Genomic DNA, 20,915 nt, shown 5'->3' on the forward strand with positions numbered 1-20,915 from the left:
TTGTTCTGTACAGCACGCGAATATGATAAAATGCACTTTTTGAAATAGCAAGCACTGATACAAAGCATGCTTTTTTTTTCACGAGCCTCTGAAATGAAAATCATCTTGTACTTTGGTCATTGTACTTCCTACTTATAAAGTGTATATTATAAATAATTCATCAGTGCCCCAAAATATGCAGAAAACAAAACAGTATTCTACAAAAATATACAGTATAAAATATATGTACAAGCTTACACCCTTATCTCATTATATCTGATAAGTACCGGTGCGAAATTTTAATGGGCCAATATTTAGATGAAGAATGACTTCATATATGACGGTCTGTAAAATGTGGTTTTATAGTTAAACAACCAGAAACGGTGTGGACATAAAGCTACTTTTCAATACTTTGTACGGATTGACGTGGTGACTGAGGGAATTATTGGGGTTGTCGGTTACATCAGCAGTTTAGGCTGCTTACTCCCATTTGTAAAAAAACAAATATTATAATTTTACCATTAAAGCGCCTGTCTACAAGCCAGCGTAATATCTAGTTGGAAAAGATTTATGAATCTATTTATGTCTTTTGAAAGACCATAAGAATTTATTTTGTAAGTGGATTCAAACATTTGGTACTGCTAAAACAAAATAAATCAGACATACAAAATATTTATGGCATGAGAATGACACCATATGGTCTTTAAGTCTCCATGAGCCAGTGTAACAATCGGAACAGGAAATCAAAACTCGTTACACTGACGTGAAGGATAGGAAAGGAAGCTCAGAAAATTGTATCAGCAGCCATTGATGAAACAGGCGATACAAAGATTAGAACCAAGATGAAAGGGGAAAAGAATACCGATTGAATAGCGAACAAGGGAACGCTTACTTCTTCGCCACAGGACGTCAAGTCATACACTTGTAATAGTTTTCCTTGACCGCCATATGGATCGTAAAAACTTCCCTTAGTCAGCGCAGATAAAAATAATTAATACATCCACACCAAGTGATCTACAGACATTTCTTAAAAATTATCTGAAACGGAAAATTGTGAAATTACGAGCAGGTTATTTGAAAGACTAAGGCATCGCTACCAAGATATCTGAATACTTCCAGTTTGCCAATGATATTATATTCTGTCATTTATAGGGCGTTACATTTCGGCGACTTTCTTACTTGTGTGACTTACATTTACTAATCGATGCAGGCAGGTTTATAAGATCTTCGGCAAATAACTGACCACGGATGGGAGAGCAAGATGTTGGAGGGTGGCCAGGTGCCGTGGCCACTGGCTCAGCTGGGCCATCATTCAGCGGTCGCCAGCCGGCACGTGTGCGGCACTGCAATCGACCAGGGCTCGCTCGTAAGCATTTCCTGTCCCGCCAGCTTTTGTCGTGTGGCGCCGTGACTGGACTCCACGACTGACCCGTGTACCCGTTCGTTCGCACGGCGCCAGATCTATTCACTTCTATGGGCGTCCACAAAATTTTATGCAGGAGGGGACAAGATTCCAGACTTGCCATTTGTTATAGGCCCTACCGGTATCAGAAAACTTGTGGAATTCTTGTTGATTATTACAAAAACAACCAGTAACACTTGTTGATTATTACAAAAACAACCAGTAACACTCCCCCGATTAACACGTCCGAATGTGAAGAAAGAGGAAACAAACATTAAACACGCTTTTTCGATTAAGGAACTTTAGTTTGCTTAAAAAACTTTATATCTGATCACGTTAATGAATTTATTGTATTATTTTCATGTCTTCCATTTTTGAAGTTGACTCACATAATTAATAATAAAACGTGTTTTGGAAGCTACGTTTTTCGGTTGTTTGTGTAAAATGTAATCTGGGCCAACACTCGACGAGGTGAATTTTGGGAACCTTCCAAAACAGTCACAATTTCCCCAGTACAATCTACTCTTAACACCCTAGGACTCAACCACGACGACTTTCGTCGCACAACTTGATACAGTATTGTACTATTAACAACCGGACTACTGATTTCATAGCTTTATGTCTACTTGTTGTATTGGGTTCTATTCCCATGGGAGTTGAGAAGGTTCCATTTCTTGAAGTGAAGATCTTTTCGACCTTCACGTTTCTAATCCCCCCTCCCCCTTCTAGCACAAAAAATGATATTTTTCTCTTTTTGTTGTTGCATTTCGGTCCATAGATGAGTTACAGATGAACACACCAGCAAGTGGCAGTACTGTGATGTTCAGAGACTACTACAAGCGTTCTGTGATTATACAACTGAATGTGGTATGAGCAAGTCGTGACGGGTCTTCCTCGACCACAGACAAACGGTAAACTACTGTTGTGATTAAGTTGTGCGGTAGGAGAAGTCGTCATCTTTGTGGGAACTGGAGACAAATTTGGGCATGTATATTGCAGGCATGTTAATTTTATGCTGGGAATAGTCGCCGGAATTCGCGCCCCAGCATTTTGGAATGGCGTCTTTGTGGAGCCCAGCAAAGACAATGTGAGGAAGGAACAGAACAGTTTGAGGACTATTTTGGAAATGCTCTGTACATCTTGACAGTCACCTGGAGTGGAGGACAACGCTGAAATCACCCCCGCGCCGATGAATAGACATACTTTCCCATGAACTGCCTGTGTAAAAATTCGGTACCCGAGATTCCAGGAGGGGCAAGCGCCCCTTCTTGCCTCCCTTTGAGGACGCATATGTTCACTAACATCGATGATCCCGCAGATATGCTCCTTCGTCATTATTGACGAAGAGCAATCAGACTGAGCTGAAACACTTTATCTACAGAGTGGTTTTTTCCACCGTGTACGAAGTTGTACCGTTCCCATACGTCATGCTCTAGCGCGCTCTCGCTGTAATCGGTAATGTTGTGTCTGGTTCGCTTCTCTTGCTGACTCACGTTGTACTCAAATGGTTCAAATGGCTCTGAGCACTATGGGACTTAACATCTGAGGTCATCAGTCCCCTAGAACTTAGAACTACTTAAACCTAACTAACCTAAGAACATCACACACATCCATGCACGAGGCAGGATTCGAACCTGCGACCGTAGCGGTCGCGCCGTTCCAGACTGAAGTGCCTAGAACCGCTCGGCCACAGCGGCCGGCCACCTTGTACTGGATGTGCTTCAGCGTATACACAATGGTTCTGTATTCAAATCGAGAGCTTGCCGACCATGTGTCTAGTTACGGAAAGGCAAATGGCAACGGGCAGCTGGCAGCAAGGTAGTATCAGGAGATCTATCCCTGCCGACAACAAACGCAGCATTCAGTCTTTGCAACAGTGTTTCGCTGTTTGTCTGAGACAGGGTTGTTTCAAGAAGCAGTAAATCATGTTCGGATATCAGACTTACAGGAAAACGTGATTTAACACCGTGGAAGGCGACCGCCGTGTCAGTACCACGCAGTTGGCCCGCCAGTACAAAGTAAGTCAGACAGTGTGGAACATTCTCCACGGCGATTGTTAGTACTCTTATCACTTACAGAGTGTGCAGTGATTACTAGCGACAGACTTTCACACCGGGAGCAGTTTTGTCACTGGTTTCTTCACAACCACGATTCTAGGGTTTGTGTCATCCATTTTACTCACAAACGAGGCCACCTTTACGCTGAGTGGTATTTTCAGTTTTTATAACAGTCGTCTGTGGGATAGCATGCCGAACCGCCAAGGTATGGTGACAGCGAATCATCAGCTTCGGTGCTGTGGGAATGTGTGGGCCGGGATAATAGGCGACCATATTTTGGGACCAGTCTTCCTCCCACGTCGCCTAAGAGGCCCGAACCATCGGTGTTTCTTGCAGATGACTTTGCCTCCCTTACTGGAAGAAGTGCCACTGATGATTCGAAGGATTATGTGGCTGTTACATGATGGTGCTCCAGTCCACTTCGCCGCTTAAGTCCGGAGGCATCTAAATCGTGTCTCCTCTGGACGATGGATTGGACGAGAGGGTCCAATTGCATGGCTTGCTCATTCGCCGAATCTCAACCCATGTGGTTCCTGGTTATTGGGCCATCTTGAAAGTATCGTGTATGCAGAGTCCATTCCAGATGTGGAGACACTGGAACAGCGAATTCATACTGCCTGTGACACTGTTCGGATGTATGACTGAATAAATGGTTTCTAGCAAGGAACCCATGCACTTCCGGACAAAGTTCATTAGACGTTTGTTGTTCCGTACCCTGTCATCCATCAATCCCTAGAGGTTGTACACAATGAAAAAAAAACCATGTATAAAGGTAATTTTGTAATTACTTATATTCGTAGTACCTTTCCTCATCTGTATGCTCCTGTGTTGCTGAAATACATGCAGAAAGACGGAATCTGCTTTTGACGATTCACACTCGCATTTTGCACAAGTGAATAAATGCTGATGGAACGAAGGGGGCTAAACGTGTTTACTCATTAAAAAGAATAGTTTATTGCATGTGGATCTGAACTTCCGTAACCAAGACACTGAGGTCCCGCATCTTTTCGTCTCGTGCAAAGCTGTTACCCAGATGACCTCTGTAAGGGCTGAGCCACGAACTATCCTGAACTGTTCCTTTCGCCGATCAGACAGAAGCATTCTGTGCAACATTCCAGCTGTCACCCATATAATTTGTTTGACTTAGAGTTATTAGTTAGTAAACAGGGGAAGGCGGAATTAGTGCAGAGCTTATAAAATATGGTGACATGTTCCTGAAGTTTAGGGTGCTGTATTTCTATATATCATGTGCCAATTACAGAAGAAAACCCCAGATGAATGAGGAATGCCATTCTTACATCTCTCTTCAAAATACGAAATGGAAATGAATGTGCAAGTTTAAGAGATACAAGTGAAGTAGATACAGAATACAGCTTGATCTATAAGAGAATACAAATAATAAAAGAAGCACATTTTTCAAAGAAGCAGAACCATTTTAGAAAATTTGTTCATTATAAAACACATGATGATTAAAAGAAGAGAGTGTAATAACCAAATCCACATAGCATGCATAGATTATATGAACGCGTTTTATCGAATAAATTGAGTCCTCAGAGGCATAACGCAAGTACGAGGATTCGCCAGGTATATCATTCTCGTACTGAAAGACTTACCTGTATATAAAAATACAACAATAAAGATAAAACTGGCTCAAAAATATCTGATAAAATCCAAGTAAATGAGGAATTCACACAGGGTCACCTCCGCTTTTTAATACCCATGAAACGCCGTTTTGAGAAAGTGCAAATTTTTGGTTCTACCTGTTTTAAAAATGTCATACGTTACACGAGTAACTAATTACAAATTCGTTGATGACCAGTTAACTACATACGATGGCTAACGTAAACTGCAAACTGCTCTCAATAAGCTGAGCTAACTGTGCGAAGAATATACTTTGACAATCTCTACAAATTAGACAAAAGTGATGCCTTCTAGAGAAGTCAGTTATATAAGATCGAAAATTGTCATTTGTGACTAGATAATAAAGTAATTAAAACTATCTTGGAAATCAAATAGGTTATCTGTAAGACCAAAACAATGTAAAAGAAAAGCCTCGAAAAACTCCAAATTATGTATGGCACCGTAAACAGAACTTGAGAACATAAGATGATGAAAGAAACTAAAATTAAATTTTATAGAACTGTGGCGGTTACTATAACCCCACACGACAGTCAGACATGACCACAATCAAACAACAGAGGAATTTATTGAAGCATCTTAAATAAGATGGCTAGGACCACTAGATGTGGCGACAGCGGACCCACCAGTATAAAAGGAGGCGTGGAGTATTGTGTCGTCAATACAGAAACAGGAACAGCAATGGGTGGGTCAGGACAGCTCAGTGACTTCGAACGTGGACTAGTTGCTGAATGTCATCTGAGTAATAAATTCATAAGGGGCATATCGAGCCTTCTAAAGCTGCCAAGTCGACTGTTGGAGACGTCATCGTGACGTGGAAATGCGAAGGAACGACCACAGGTAAACAAAAACCTTGCAGACCTCATATACTGACGACAGGTACTATCGAGCATTGAGGAGGGTTGTTTGGTAAAAATCGCATGAAGTCAGCAGAAGAAATCATCGTTAGTTGCAAAGTGCTATCATCAGTCCAATTAGAACTATGGCTGGGCATAACCATTTAAAAAGAATTGGGTCCAGTGGTCGATCAGACGTATAGTGGATGACTGGAAACGATAGATTTTGACGGATGAAACACACTATATCCTGTGGCAATTTGGTGAGTGCCTGGAGAACATTAGCTGCCATCTTTTATAATGCCAGCAGTGAAGTACGGGGGGAAGTGGTATTAGGGAATAGGGGGTGCTTTTGTGCTCAGGGTGTACTCCGCTTATTGTGATTAAGGGAACACTAAATGCAGTTAGACGTGGACGCATCTCACGGCAGTGTATACTGCTTATAGTAGAGGAAAAGTAGTTGTTTCTATCAGCACGACATACGCACTCTGTCACAAAGCAGCATCTGTGAGGCTATTGTCTCTGGAGAATAACATTCCTGAAATGAACTGGTCTTCCCAGAGTCCCAACCTGAACCCAAATGGAACATCTTTGGGATGATGTATAGACACTGGTGGGGAAAATCAGCTGCTAAATGATCGTTGAAATTCATGGTGAAAACCTTCAGCTGTCTTTTATTTTGCTTGGTGCTACTAGTTTCGGTCATGGACCATTTTCAAGCTTAGCAGGAATAAATGGCAGGAATGTCACACTATGATGTAAACGATTACAAGTTGCTGTAGCAGGTCAACGACAGTCGGTATATCGCTGACAATTTTATTGACTATGGTTGGCCTGCAACAGCAGTTTGTAATTGTTTATATCATGGCATAACAAGTAACACTGTGCAAAATAAAATGGCGTATGACCGAAACTAGTAGCATTGTGCAAAATAAAAGACAGCTGAAGGTTTTCACAATTAATTTCAACCTTCGGCATGAGTTAGACCGCCGACTTCACTCCAGACCACAGCATCCATCACCACTACCATGGATTTCGGCTGCTGAGGAATAATGGTCTGCTATTCTCCACAGCTGTTCAGGCACCCAATGATAGTGTCCGCAGCAGAGCTGGAGCAGTCAGAAAGGCGAAAGGCGGACGCATCGATATTAATGACCAGTAACAGGTGACCAGATACTTTTGATCAGATAATGAACAGGTAAACGAAGAGGTAATGTGGAAACGGTGCCAGAGCGGTGGTTAACACAACAAGCCATGAAACACGTATCACGTGGGAAAATAACCCTCGAGAGCCCCAAGAAGGGATGACTTGAGTAAGGCCGAGCCACGAAGACGGAACAGGCGTCGAGCCAAGTCCATGAAAGTAAAGATATGGTGACATGATGATAACGATCATCCGCAAGGTCAAAAATGTCACTGTAGCGGTAATCAGTATATTCGGGGACATACATTTAGATGACGAAAGTCATGATCTTACTTTTAATGTCGTGCCGGACCTGCTTTTGGTTGGCGTAGTGCAGCCATAGCAGGGGCTCGACAAATCTTTCGAAGTCCCCTGCAAAAATATTGAGCCATGCTGTCTCTATAGCTGTCGATAATTGCGAAACTGTTGGTGCAGGATATTGTACACGAATTGATATCTCGATTATATACCCTAAATGTTCGATAGGATTCATGTCGGCTGATCAGGGTCGCCAAATCATTCGCTCGAATTGTCCAAGGTGTTCTTCAGATCAATCATGGACGATTGTGGCCTGGTCGCATGGCTCATTGTTATCCATAAAAATTCCATCGTTGTTTCGGAATACAAACGGTCTACAAGTAGCCGAACATAACCATATTCAGTCAACGATACATGTTAAAACACCCCGCACCATTATAGAGCCACCACCGGCTTGCACAGCGCTTCATTGACAACTTGGATCCATGGCTTCGTGTAGTCATCACCACACTCGAACCCCACCATTAGTTCTCACCAACTGCAATAGGGACTCATCTGACCAGACAAGCTTTTTCCAGTCGTCTAGAGTCCCACCGATATGGTCGCAAGCTCGGGAGAGGCGCTACAAGCGATGTCGTGGTGATAGCAAAGGCACCCGCGGCGTTCGTCCGCTGGCATATACCCCATGAACGCCAAATTTCGCAGCACTCTCCTAATGGATAGGTTCGTCGTACGTTCCACGTTGATTTCGAAGGTTATTTCAGGCAGTTTTGCTTGTTTGCTGGAACTATCAAATCCAATATCAAGAGCTTTGATGGAAACCCAGTTCTAAGCAAGGAAGGGAAAGCAGAAAGTTGGAAGGAGTATATAGAGGGTCTATACAAGGGCGATGTACTTGAGGACAATATTTTGGGAATGAAAGAGGATGTAGATGAAGATGAAATGGGATATATGATATTGCGTGAAGAGTTTGACACAGCACTGAAAGACCTGAGTCGAAACAAGGCCCCCGGAGTAGACAACATTCCATTAGAACTACTCACAGCCTTGGGAGAGGCAGTCCTGACAAAACTCTACCATCTGGTGAGCAAGCTGTATGAGACAGGCGAAATACCCTCAGACTTCAAGAAGAATGTAATCATCCGAATCCCAAAGAAAGCAGATGTTGACAGTTGTGAAAATTACCGAACTATCTGTTTAATAAGTCACAGCTGCAAAATACTAACACGAATTCTTTACAGACGAATGGAAAAACTGGTAGAAGCCGACCTCGGGGAAGATCAGTTTGGATTCCGTAGAAATACTGGAACACGGGAGGCAATGCTGACCCTACGACTTATCTTAGAAGAAAGATTAAGGAAAGGCAAACCTACGTTTCTAGCATTTGTAGACTTAGAGAAAGCTTTTGACAATGTTGATTGGAATACTCTCTTTCAAATTCTGAAGGTGGCAGGGGTAAAATACAGAGAGCGAAAGGCTATTTACAATTTGTACAGAAAGCAGATGGCAGTTATAAGAGTCGAGGGGTATGATAGGGAAGCAGTGGTTGGGAAGGGAGTGAGACAGGGTTGTAGCCTCTCCCCGATGTTATTTAATCTGTATACTGAGCAAGCAATAAAGGAAACAAAAGAAAAGTTCGGAATAGGTTCAAATGGTTCAAATGGCTCTGAGCACAATGGGACTTAACATCTGTGGTCATCAGTCCCCTAGAACTTAGAACTACTTAAACCTAACTAACCTAAGGACATCACACACATCCATGCCCGAGGCAGGATTCGAACCTGCGACCGTAGCAGTCCCCCTCGGAGTAGGTATTAAAATCCATGAAGAAGAAATAAAAACTTTGAGGTTCGCCGATGACATTGTAATTCTGTCAGAGACAGCAAAGGTCTTGGAAGAGCAGTTGAACGGAATGGACAGCGTCTTGAAAGAAGGGTATAAGATGAACATCAACAAAAGCTAAACGAGGATAATGAAATCTAGTCGAATTAAGTCGGGTGATGCTGAGGGAATTAGATTAGGAAATGAGACACTTAAAGTAGTAGAGGAGTTTTGGTATATGGGGAGCAAAATAACTGATGATGGTCGAAGTAGAGAGGATATAAAATGTAGACCGGCAATGGCAAGGAAAACGTTTCTGAAGAAGAAAAATTTGTTAACATCGAGAATAGATGTGAATGTCAGGAAGTCGTTTCTGAAAGTATTTGTATGGAGTGTAGCCATGTATGGAAGTGAAACGTGGACGATAAATAGCTTAGACAAGAAGAGAATAGAAGCTTTCGAAATGAGGAGATATTGAACAGAATTGGGGAGAAGAGAAATTTGTGGCACAACTTGACTAGAAGAAGGGATCGGTTGGTAGGACATGTTCTGAGACATCGAGGGATCACCAGTTTAGTATTGGAGGGCAGCGTGGTGGGTAAAAATCGTAGAAGGAGACCAAGAGATGAATACACTAAGCAAATTCAGAAGGATGTAGGCTGCAGTAGGTACTGGGAGATGAAGAAGCTTGCACAGGATAGAGTAGCATGGAGATCTGCATCCAACCAGTCTCTGGACTGAAAACCACAACAACAACATCAAATCCACGCGAACTCCGCTGCTACCGGTCGTTAAGAGAAGGGCGTCGGCCACTGCGTTGTCCGAGATGAGAGATAACGCCTGAAATTTGGCATTCTCAGCACACTCTTGACACTGTGACTCCCGGAATAATGCATTCCGTAACGTTTCCCGAAATGGAATGTCTCATGCTCCAACTACCATTCCGCGTTCACAGTCCCCGTCATGTGGCTACGATCGCGTCGGAAACCTTTACGCATGGATCATCTGAGTACAAATGACAGCTCCGCCAAAGCAGTGTCCTTTCATGCTTCCATGTCCTTTTTCGCCCCAGTATTCTCGTATATTTTAATAGTGAAATAGTAGGGGAGAATTGTGCAGGAAGCTAGTTTTTCTCGGATAATAGCGTACCGCTTGCGTGGAGCCGTTGGCCGCCAAAGGGAGCGTGTTGCACGGGTCTGGGCGCGGTCCGCGAAGGCCAAGCTCGTCGGACAAGGAGAACCAGTGCCGGTACGCATGCACCGGTTCAGTTACGTCAGCTCGCGCCCCCAGCGGACCAGCCGCTATAGCGGTAGCGCCGGCGTTCCCCCTCTCTTTCTCCTGCTAACAGCGGTGTAACAAAAGAGCGAATGCTTATTCGTATGCGCAAGGTGGAGAAGAACTGCGTGAGCAACAGACCCAATGTCCTTTCAGAACACAGCGAAGACCCAAATTACGGAGGCCCGTCTAGAAATCGAAATTCGCCCTACTACACGCACACCAGTTGAAGCCGCAGAGGCTTCTAGGAATGTCAATTGTCGCCAGCGCTGCAGCATGATCTGCCAACATTGGCCCACTTACTACGCTAACAAGGAGATGGCTGATGTTTGCCGCTGGGACTTGGGTACTGTACTTTGTTCATCGTAAGATGAGAGAAACGCGTGCGTGTTATACTGTTAAATGTGGCGACGAACAGGTTACGCTTGATGTTTGTCGCAAGTTTACAGAGAAAAATCAGCTTTGAAGCTTTCTGAGTAACTATATTTACTGAATTTGGGATATTTGGTTACGGGACGCATAGTTCAATCGTTAGCGCCGTAGAATGGTAAACAGTTACGAAGTGTAAATTGATGACTCGAATCTTGCTATGTTTTTTTTTTTCATTTAATTTGTAATACCTTCATCTTTCAAATGCAAAATTCGACAAATATATGCTAAGCAGCTCTTAGCTAATTACCATTATTAGTGAAAAATACATGCCTTTTTGTTTCTAGTCAAATACTTCATGCAAAACTCCAGTTTTCATTGCAAATATAAATTATTACTCATTGATATTTTATAAAAGATTGTTAGTAAACATTGTTAGGAAACATAAGAAATCAAATTTTTAGGGAAAAAGAAAAATCAAACACTGGTTTAGTTTTTGGGGTTGATTATTTGGACTATGTTCCTTGTTTTACACCACAGATGTGGTCTCTAAAAAAATGGTTCAAATGGCTCTGAGCACTATGGGACTTAACATCTGTGGTCATCAGTCGATGTGGTCTCTCACGAGCCACAAAGACAAACGTCGTGCAAACATGGAAAGCTATTTTCACAACATCGACCACACCATACAAATGCTGCAATTTTACAGATGCCGCCGTACCATTGCAATATGAGCCCGAAAGAACTGATCTCGAGCCAGGTATTTGTCGCGAGAAATAACTAGGCGTTTAAGCTGGCGGGGTTTGCAAAACGGCACGTCATAAAAGGAGGAAATGTGGCGCTTGAATGGCTTCATGGATTCTGTTGTTGATTGACTTGTTATCAGTGTAAAAGATGACAGTTCCAGTACTGGAATTTATTTTTCGATTCGGATGTGTAAGGAGTTCGGAGAATACCAGACGACTGACTTTCAGTAATACCTTCAGTGGCTTCAATCCCTGCAATACGCTTTTGCGTCACACATATCCTACAGAAGGAAAAAAATTTACGAATTAAGAAGTTTCATCACTCTTGTTTCTAATTACAATATTATGTTAGCTAAGAACGAGAGCTTGTTATGCTTTCCGTCAGTTCCCCTATGAAATGTGCCTTATTGCTGAAGTTTTACCCGATATTATTTAATTTTTTTGTAAAAATTAACTTATATTGGAAGCTATATTGTTTCTTTGATCGGCTCTTTTTACGTCGTAACTGGAACTGACTACATCACTGAATGTTAGATGGTCCAGGTACGTAGCTAGCCAATGCTGTTCAAGTTAACCCTTAAATGCATGTTTTATTTCAAGCTGTAAAAAATACCACGTTTAGTTTATAGTGCCTACATTACGAAAAAATATTGAAAAAAAATTTTAGTTAAATTAACAAAGCATTATTGTTGACAATCGCTGCAAACACAAAAACAGACCTCATTTCAAATCTATCGTGAACACACGTGAATTAACTGTCTTCACCATATCTACTTACGTTTTCAAAATAAAAAAGTAAATTTCAAACCCACAAGTCAGTGCACAAACACCAAAAAAACGTCTCTTCTTTCCGCCAACACACGTGCGGCAGTACATCCACACAGCTGATTGTCGAACTGGTTCAGTTCATCCTGCCATTTACGATTGCTATGAAGAACTAGTAGTAGCTTAGCAGCTGCAGTAGAATGTATACACTTAACTACATAACGAATTTGTTACAAAATGTTGCTCAGTATAGGATACATCGAAGAAATGTAGTCTGTAGCTGATCAGCTACACTATGCATTAAAGGGTTAATGCGCCGCTAGAACTGTTGTCCTTTATTATCGCTCAGTCGATGTGTGCGTAACGCACGCCATTGACTACACTCCAAATAGCTTGACTTCCGCTCCACGTGAAACGAAACCCAATGAGATCCCCGCAAACGCAGCAAACAGGGCGTACATTACGTCCGGGAACACTTTCAATTATTTATTGCACAACAACCAAACATTGATAGATATCATACATACGTCATTTTGAAGAGAAACCTTGAAAGCTTTTTTTTTTCGTATATACCGCCACAACGTAGTTTGGTAATTTCCCAATAGTCAGTGCTAGTCGCAAACATGGCGAGTTAAGGTGCGGAGCGAGCTGTTTCATGAAATGGCCTCCCCGATCACCAGATCTCGCTCCGTGTGACTTTTTCCTGTGGGGACACATTAAAGATCTGGTGTATGTACCGCCTCTACCACGTGATGTAGCAGAGCTCCGGGAGAGAATACGGGAAGCGACTGCCACAGTCGACGATGCCATGCTGGGACGGCTATGGCAAGAATTGGATTACCGTATTGACCTCTTCCGGGTCACTCATGGTTCGTGTACCGAATGTCTGTAAAAAAAAAAAAAAAAAAAAAAAAAAAAAAAAACTTTCACAGTTTCTCTTCAAAATGCAATATGTATGACATCTGTACAATGTTTAGTTCTTGTGCAATAAATAATTGAAAGTATTTGCGGACTTAATGTACACCCTGTATTTACAGCAGGTATTCTTATGATGAACACAGTATAGTGTTGCGCATGCGCACATTGCACGTTCTTCTTACCACGCCCGTCCTCGTACTGTCAGTTGACATCTCATAGAGCGACCAACGTACCAGAGACATTTTATAGATTCTTGATTAGCCATGCGTGTGATTGTTTTTGCTACTGAATCGACAAACAGAAAGGCCACTGTTGGAGCGATTACTTTCAAGAGAACACAACTTATTTCCTTCCCAATCCAAAAAAAAAGTTTGTATTCCAACGGCTTAGTCATCAACACCACATTAAACCCTAGTCTTCATTCCTTCTTTTCTTTCTTCTGCCCTTACAACGTTATTCTTTTTTTACTGCCCAAACGCACTTTCTTCTTTTAACTATCTGCCCTGTAGTCGAGATAGTGCTTCAAGTTGGGTCTTGTGAGAAACGAGAACCAAAATATTAGTCATTCGCAATTACTATTAGATACATCTGGCTGAAATGTTATGCTTAGGCCTACCCATAGTTGTGTTCATTGCAGAAGTAGCGGCTTACAGTTTTTGATGAAGGAATTTAAAGTTCAGAGTTTAATCTCAAACCTTTCCGGAAAGCCAATAACTGGAGCCACTTGACGTTTTTAATGGTGATTGATCCCTTGGAGTAAGACATTAACACTTATAGGTTTCTGACGGAAGTAAACCTTATGCCTCTAAATACATTCCAAATTCGTTTCCTTTCACCACGATATTCGACTAGGACACCAAACTATTACAGCAATTTAAAACTTGTCATCCGTCGAAGCTCCTTCACCAAAGATTTCCCTAACAGATTCCGTAAAGTTGTTTTTGTCAAAACAGACATAGATAAAAATACGGAAAACTGCAAGCAGTCAGTTTTCTTGAAATAGTTGTTTAGTCTATAAATAGGTTTTCGAAACTATACAGGCTCGTCAAAAAAATGGCTCTGAGCACTATGGGACTCAACTGCAGTGGTCATTAGTCCCCTAGAACTTAGGACTACTTAAACCTAACTAACCTAAGGACATCACACACATCCATGCCCGAGGCAGGATTCGAACCTGCGACCGTAGCAGTCGCACGGTTCCTGACTGCGCGCCTAGAACCGCGAGACCACCGCTGCCGGCCAGGCACGTCTTGATATGGTGCACAGGAGGTTGCATGACTATTACATAGCGTAAAAGCTGGGTGCTGACTCTGTGACAAGAAGACGGAACATGCTGTAATGTATCGTCATGAGTGTTGTTTATATGGAAATTTGGCTCAAAAGACGTGTCCTGTGCTTACTGAGGAAATGGGTTCGTTGTTAATATCCGTCTGTCAGCGTCCATTGTGATAGGCATTTGGTAACATATCACTCACGTTCCACAAGACATGTTTGTATATTTATCGTAGTTACGAAACTTTGCCACCGTCCAGCAAGTGCTGTATAACTGTTGCTTGTTACCAATATCTTAATACAAAGATATACATAGATCTGAAAAAAATGGCACTGAACACTATGGGACTTAACATCTGAGATCATCAGTCCCCTAGAACTTAGAACTACTTAAACCTAACTAACCTAAGGACATCACACACATCCATGTCCGAGGCAGGATTCGAACCTGCGACCGTAGCGTACATAGTTCTACTTTACTCAGAAACATTATTTGTTTTTGTTTGCTTGAAATTAAGTCGATGTATGGTCAAGTTCTTTAATCAAAACTAGCGTTAACATGAATGGCGAAAAATAAAATAAGTTAATAAATTACTACAAGAACGAACTTCAAACTATCTGGCGTCTTATTTCTATTCTTACATTAACAGACACTGATGAGCCAAAACATTATGAGCAGCTGCTTAATAGCTTGTTTGTTCTTTTGTGGAACGAAATACATCACTGATTCTGCGTATCAGATATCCGACAGTTTGTTGGTAGGTTTGTGGAGGTATGTGGCATTTGTTGTCTACGCAAAGGTCATGTATTTCGCGCAAATAACGGGCCGCTGATTTGCGTCAAACTAGACCAATGTCATATCTTCGTATTAAGATGTTTGTAACAACAGTTGTACGGCACATGTTGGATGGAGGAAAAGTTTCTTAACTACAGTATAGATATATACATACCCTGTGAAAAGTGAGTGATGAGTTACCAACTGTCCACCACAATGGAAGTTTATTGATGGATATTAACAACAAAGCCGCCCATAATTTCGCAGTAAGTATTAGAATTCGTTTTAGGATCTAAGTCGCTATATAAACAGTACTCACGGGAATGCATTATAGTATGTTTCATCTTCGTGTCACAGAGCCTGCACCCAGCAATTCGCTTTGAAACAGCCATGCAATTCCTGTGCACCATCTGGTAATGAGCCTGAAACGGTTCGAAAACCGGCTTATGGAAAAAAAGTAACTATTTCAGAAAAAGTGACTGGTTGCAGTGTTCAGTATTTATACTGAATAGACAGTCGTTGGTTCTTAAACATCTGTAAATGGTAATTTTAATAAATGTAGATATTTTGGAGTCGATACTTACAAGTCTTCCGTCGCAGTAAAAGTGACATCCACTTGAAACTTGGTTTCAGTACGATACTGCTTTAATAATCATGGTCTTGTTGGAGGTAATGTGTCTGTGGACTTCTTCAGCCTTTGAACTACTATATGTGGAATCGAAATCACGTTATAATTTGGGATCTTACAGTACAGACAGAATTGCCGGAAGTGAAAGAAAATTAATGCAAAAGAAAGCCTTAGAGCGACAACGAGTTGAATGCTGAACCATGATATTAATATGCTGATGGTTCCACACACGTCCACACCTTTATTTTTGTATAAAGATTTTTGTATAGAGTGGCGGTCTTACGTTACTACACGAGTACAACAAGAATTTTTGTGAGATGCACATATCGGTTTCAAAATACAGATTTCACCCTACTACCACCATTCCAGCAACAATAACGTGGCTGTTTTATTTAATGTTTTGCAAGAGAGCATACGCAAGCAGAAGCAACTACTAGTCGCTCATGTGAAACGCGAGTCGACTACAGAAGACTGACCAATCGCATAGTTTTCTGGACCATCCTTAGTACATGTTTCTCAGTCACAAAATGACTATGCCTCTGCAATTTCAAAGTATGAATTTCCAATTTACTACGAATTGTGATCAATTTAATACGCTCGCATATCATAGCCTTAAATGATATGTCTGTACAACCTTCCGTAAAAAATAAAATAAAAAATAAAAAATAAAATCTTAACTCCGTCCGAATAGGCCCAACGGTACTGACTGACCGCCATTTTATCCTCACCCCGTAGGCGTCACTGGATGCGAATATGGAGGAGCATGTGGTCAGCACATCGTTTCCCGGCCGTTGTCAGTATTCGTGACCGTTCCAACCTTCTGCTGGTTCACTAAATCCTGTGGAACACCAGTCATTAAGAAACGGATTGTAAATCATTTCAAGCGAAAAACATTATCGTGGGCGAATGCGTCCGTATTTTCGTAATTTCCCAGCTGTCACTGCAAACCTGATGTCCACGATATCGACGAAACATTAACATATTTCTTGTCCTTGACGGAGAGGACTGAGCAAATAATCGCACGTAACGGTATTCCTTGGCCATCACCACTGGAATATTTTCATAAGCTCCGTACGCCTTGTTCAAAGTTATTAAATCAGTTTCTGGCTGAATATCGTTTCACATATGCCTACGCATTATATCTTAACAACACCAGTGCGTAAGACGTCACACACTTCCTATACGTGCTGCTGTAATCGCGGTCAGCCGAGTGAAGTTGAGACCTCTCTGACGTCCGCTGTGATTTCGCAAGGCGACCTGCAAGACGGGACCAGTTTCGCAGCGACTGCGCCTTTCTGTGCTAGCCATCAGATACGTTCCTCATTTAGGGGTGTTGGTTTCCTTTTGAACACTCTTATTTGGCGAATTTCCTTAGTAGGTGAAGTAACTGTGCCTCGTTTTAGTTTATGATCTTCACTTTAGCGAAAAATAAAATGAGTATACTGCACCAACACCCGGCTTCTTAATCGCGATGTCTTAATTCACAACGATGCTAGGACCTTCGACTCAAAGATAAGTAGATAAGTATTTCAATTATTGATGGTGGATGCGATTGTGACAGCCAGTAATTGACTGAGAAGAGGAGGGAAGTTGATAACGTAAGATTCCTGATCATCTCATAGCGCGCTAATGACCTGCGCTAAATCCCGAACCACTCTTCTTACGGAGTGTAGGCGCATTTCTTATTCACAGAACAATATCGGCGCGCAAAATCTATTGGATTCTTCGTGAAACAATATAAACATTCGTTCTTCACATCTGCTTTTATCCGGCATTCCGTAAATGTGGCAGCTATCTTGCAAAAAGTTTTCGAGTAGACAATCCTTCGTGTAAAGTCCAGCATACTCTTTCTTCTGATGTATCTAAGGCGTCTGCTGCTTCACACACATCTGCTGCTTTACGCGCTTTCAACAACTGATCGTTTCACATCCCATCCTGCTTTTTCTCATATGTTGTAACACGTTTCGGACGTTCTTGACGTGTATCACCAAGCAAAGTACAGCCACACTTAAATCAGGCGCTAGGTTCACGTCTGTAAAAAGTGAATGAGTAGTTTTCTTATGGAACATCACCAACTTTGGATTATTTTTCGCCGGCCGGTGTGGCCGTGCGGTTAAAGGCGCTTCAGTCTGGAACCGCGTGACCGCTACGGTCGCAGGTTCGAATCCTGCCTCGGGCTTGGATGTGTGTGATGTCCTTAGGTTAGTTAGGTTTAATTAGTTCTAAGTTCTAGGCGACTGATGACCTCAGAAGTTAAGTCGCATAGTGCTCAGAGCCATTTGAACCATTTGATTATTTTTCCATAAACAATAAACAAAAACGATATGGTGTTCAAGATCATTCATGTCAAGATTGTAGGAACACAGACAAATTGCACAAAATGAACCAATTTAAAAAGTCATTGATATTTACGCCATGTGTGTGTCAAACTGAGAATTTCTCAACGCCCTGTTTTAGCGCGCCTTGTAGTGTTTTCTTCGTGCCATCGCGGAAAGCTACATTAATGCTCGGTCCACGACGAAGTCGTTAGGAAATGTAGGTTACAGATAAATGTCCCTTGGTCGTAGAATTCATTAGAGCCTGCCACCCTTTACGATGTTCTAGAAAGATATTCAAAAACAACAACACTACACTGCACAAAGACTCATGAGGTATCCACAAGATAACGATACACGTGCGTTACTACTATAATGTGAGAACAATAGACTTCGCCTTTAGTGTCCTAGTCAAAGGCAAAGTTTAGAGCAGGCGTGCGCAACCTTTGGCGTCCAGCGGACCCGGGTCATGTACTGACTTAGCTCGCGGAACGCCTCACCACGTGACTCGACGGCAGCGCTCCTAGCATATCAAATCAAAAACTGTAGCGTCCGTGACGTTCATGTTTATGGGGTTTCACATCGATGTGAGTGGCACCCCTGTGCCGTTATGCCACGCCAACAAATTATGTCTCAGACACATTTTTTATGTTCACCCGTTCTTAAGATGTTTATATTTATTTACGCGCCGTGAACATTGTGTATTTACTTACGACGTTTTATAACAGCTGTCTTAAAACCTTCCGTTGCAATATTCTTCGTCACCATTCGTAAAAAAAAGTTTACCACGCTTACATACACATAAACATCTGAAGACAGGCTGTGAGACATCTAGGAATCACATCACAAAAAAAAAAAAAAACAAACGCCTATAAAAGCAACTGGCTGCCGCTAATTCATTATAAATTACCTTCAGTTTCAACAATGACAATGTTCTGACATGTCTACAACGGACGAGAAGTATTTACTAATGTTAATACGACGAAAATATAAAAAAACAAATATGGCAATGAGACAAGTGATCCCAATCGACAAGCAATTAGAAGTAATTTTGCGTTTTTTGGCCACAGGGAAGTCATTCGTGTGCTTGTAGTTTAGTGTGTTAGTATTTATAAACACTATTAGCTGCCGTTTTTGAAATATTTGTCAAAAAAATTCAAAAATACTTTTGATGACTAAACGCATAGACATGAGTTGTTTCTGTACCACTAAAAGTATTAACCCATCATTTCTTTGTTCATTTTAAAGAGTTTACTAGCTTAAATCGCTTAAAGTTAACGCATTTCGGTTGTATTATACAAAAGCCAAATTGGAAAATGCGAACTACAGAACGGCCGACATCCGAAGACGTGTGCCGGGCGGAGTTCAATAGAGCGCCTCGCTCCCTCTCCCACGAATTTGTTCCACGGCCCGGGTTGGAACCAATCGCGAGCCGGTTCTCCGAATCTGAAAGAATAAAGGAAATATCGGAAACTACATCCATAACCGACGGACGGATCACTTTGCAACATCTTCACACTGAATCGATAAACCACTGAGGACAGATCTGAATCTTTGAACTAAGACAGTGACAGACATTAAGGCGTCCAGGAATTTGTGTCGCCACCGTTATATTTTTGTGACGTAAAGTTTTTCGATGCAGCGGTGTTCGTAAAGACCGCCACGTGGTCTGACGACTGCATGCTACAAAAACTTAGCAATCCCGATCGCGGATGTGGTGTGAAAAGAGATTAATTCGCACTGAGAAAATACACTGCTGAGCCAAAACATTGTGATCACTGCCCTGTGCGAGAACAAATGCCGCCTGTTGGCAGTGCCGACGCGTGACGCGGTAAGGAAAGTGTGTAAGCAGAGCAGAGACTGTCGGAGAATCATTCGAGCGACGATGTGGGTCGCAGATGGGGAACTCTACTGACATACGCGACTGCGACAAAGGGAAGAGTGTTGTGACCTGTGTCTGGGAAGGAGAATCTCGGAAGCGACGAAGCTCGTCGGCTGTTCGCGAGATAGAGTATTGAGCATATGGGAAGTGGCGGAAGAAACCACGAACAGCCGACAACGTGTTGGAAGCCCACGCCTCTTCTTAGGAAGTGGAAGTCGGAGGCTCGATGGCCATCTGTTGTACAACTGACGACAGTGTACAATGCTGCTGCAGGCATAGGAGTTTCGGAGCCCATCGTTCAGCGCTCGTAGCTGATCCTGAGTCTTCGCAGCAGACGACCACTACGCGTTCCCATGCTGATCCCAACAGATCCTCAAAATTCGATGGCAGAGTGCACCATATTATCGACATTGTACTGTGGATTGGTAGAAAGTGCCATTTGGATGAAAGAATCGGCTTTCTTGTTACACCATGCCGAAGGTCCACTACGTTTTCCCATGTTGACCGAAACTCATCGTCAGTTTCAATTGCAGTGGGAACGACCTCATCGAGACTGGACCGTGGATCAATGAAACGTGCCACCCGGTCGAATGAATCACGTTCCTTGTTATAACAGGTCCAAAGTCGTGCCCGGATACGCCGTCATCCAGGCTAACGGCATCTACCAGTAGGATAATTTTGTGGACGAAGTTCAGGAATTTTTTAAACCGTTCCTCTGGAAACCCACCATAGATTTGTCGAATCCATGCAACAAAGGATCGCTAAGGTACTGCGTTCCAAAGATGGATCAGCACGC

The 20,915-nt window shown here is 42.3% G+C and overlaps 1 protein-coding gene across 4 annotated transcripts in view; it reads left to right on the forward strand.

The window, feature by feature from the left end:
- LOC126480998 (nocturnin) overlaps positions 1-20,915 on the forward strand; it is a 374,059-nt gene that overhangs the window by 244,854 nt on the left and 108,290 nt on the right. The gene's annotated exons all lie outside the window — the stretch shown is intronic.

Source organism: Schistocerca serialis, chromosome 5 (assembly GCF_023864345.2).
Source record: "Schistocerca serialis cubense isolate TAMUIC-IGC-003099 chromosome 5, iqSchSeri2.2, whole genome shotgun sequence".
Lineage (NCBI taxonomy): Eukaryota > Metazoa > Arthropoda > Insecta > Orthoptera > Acrididae > Schistocerca > Schistocerca serialis.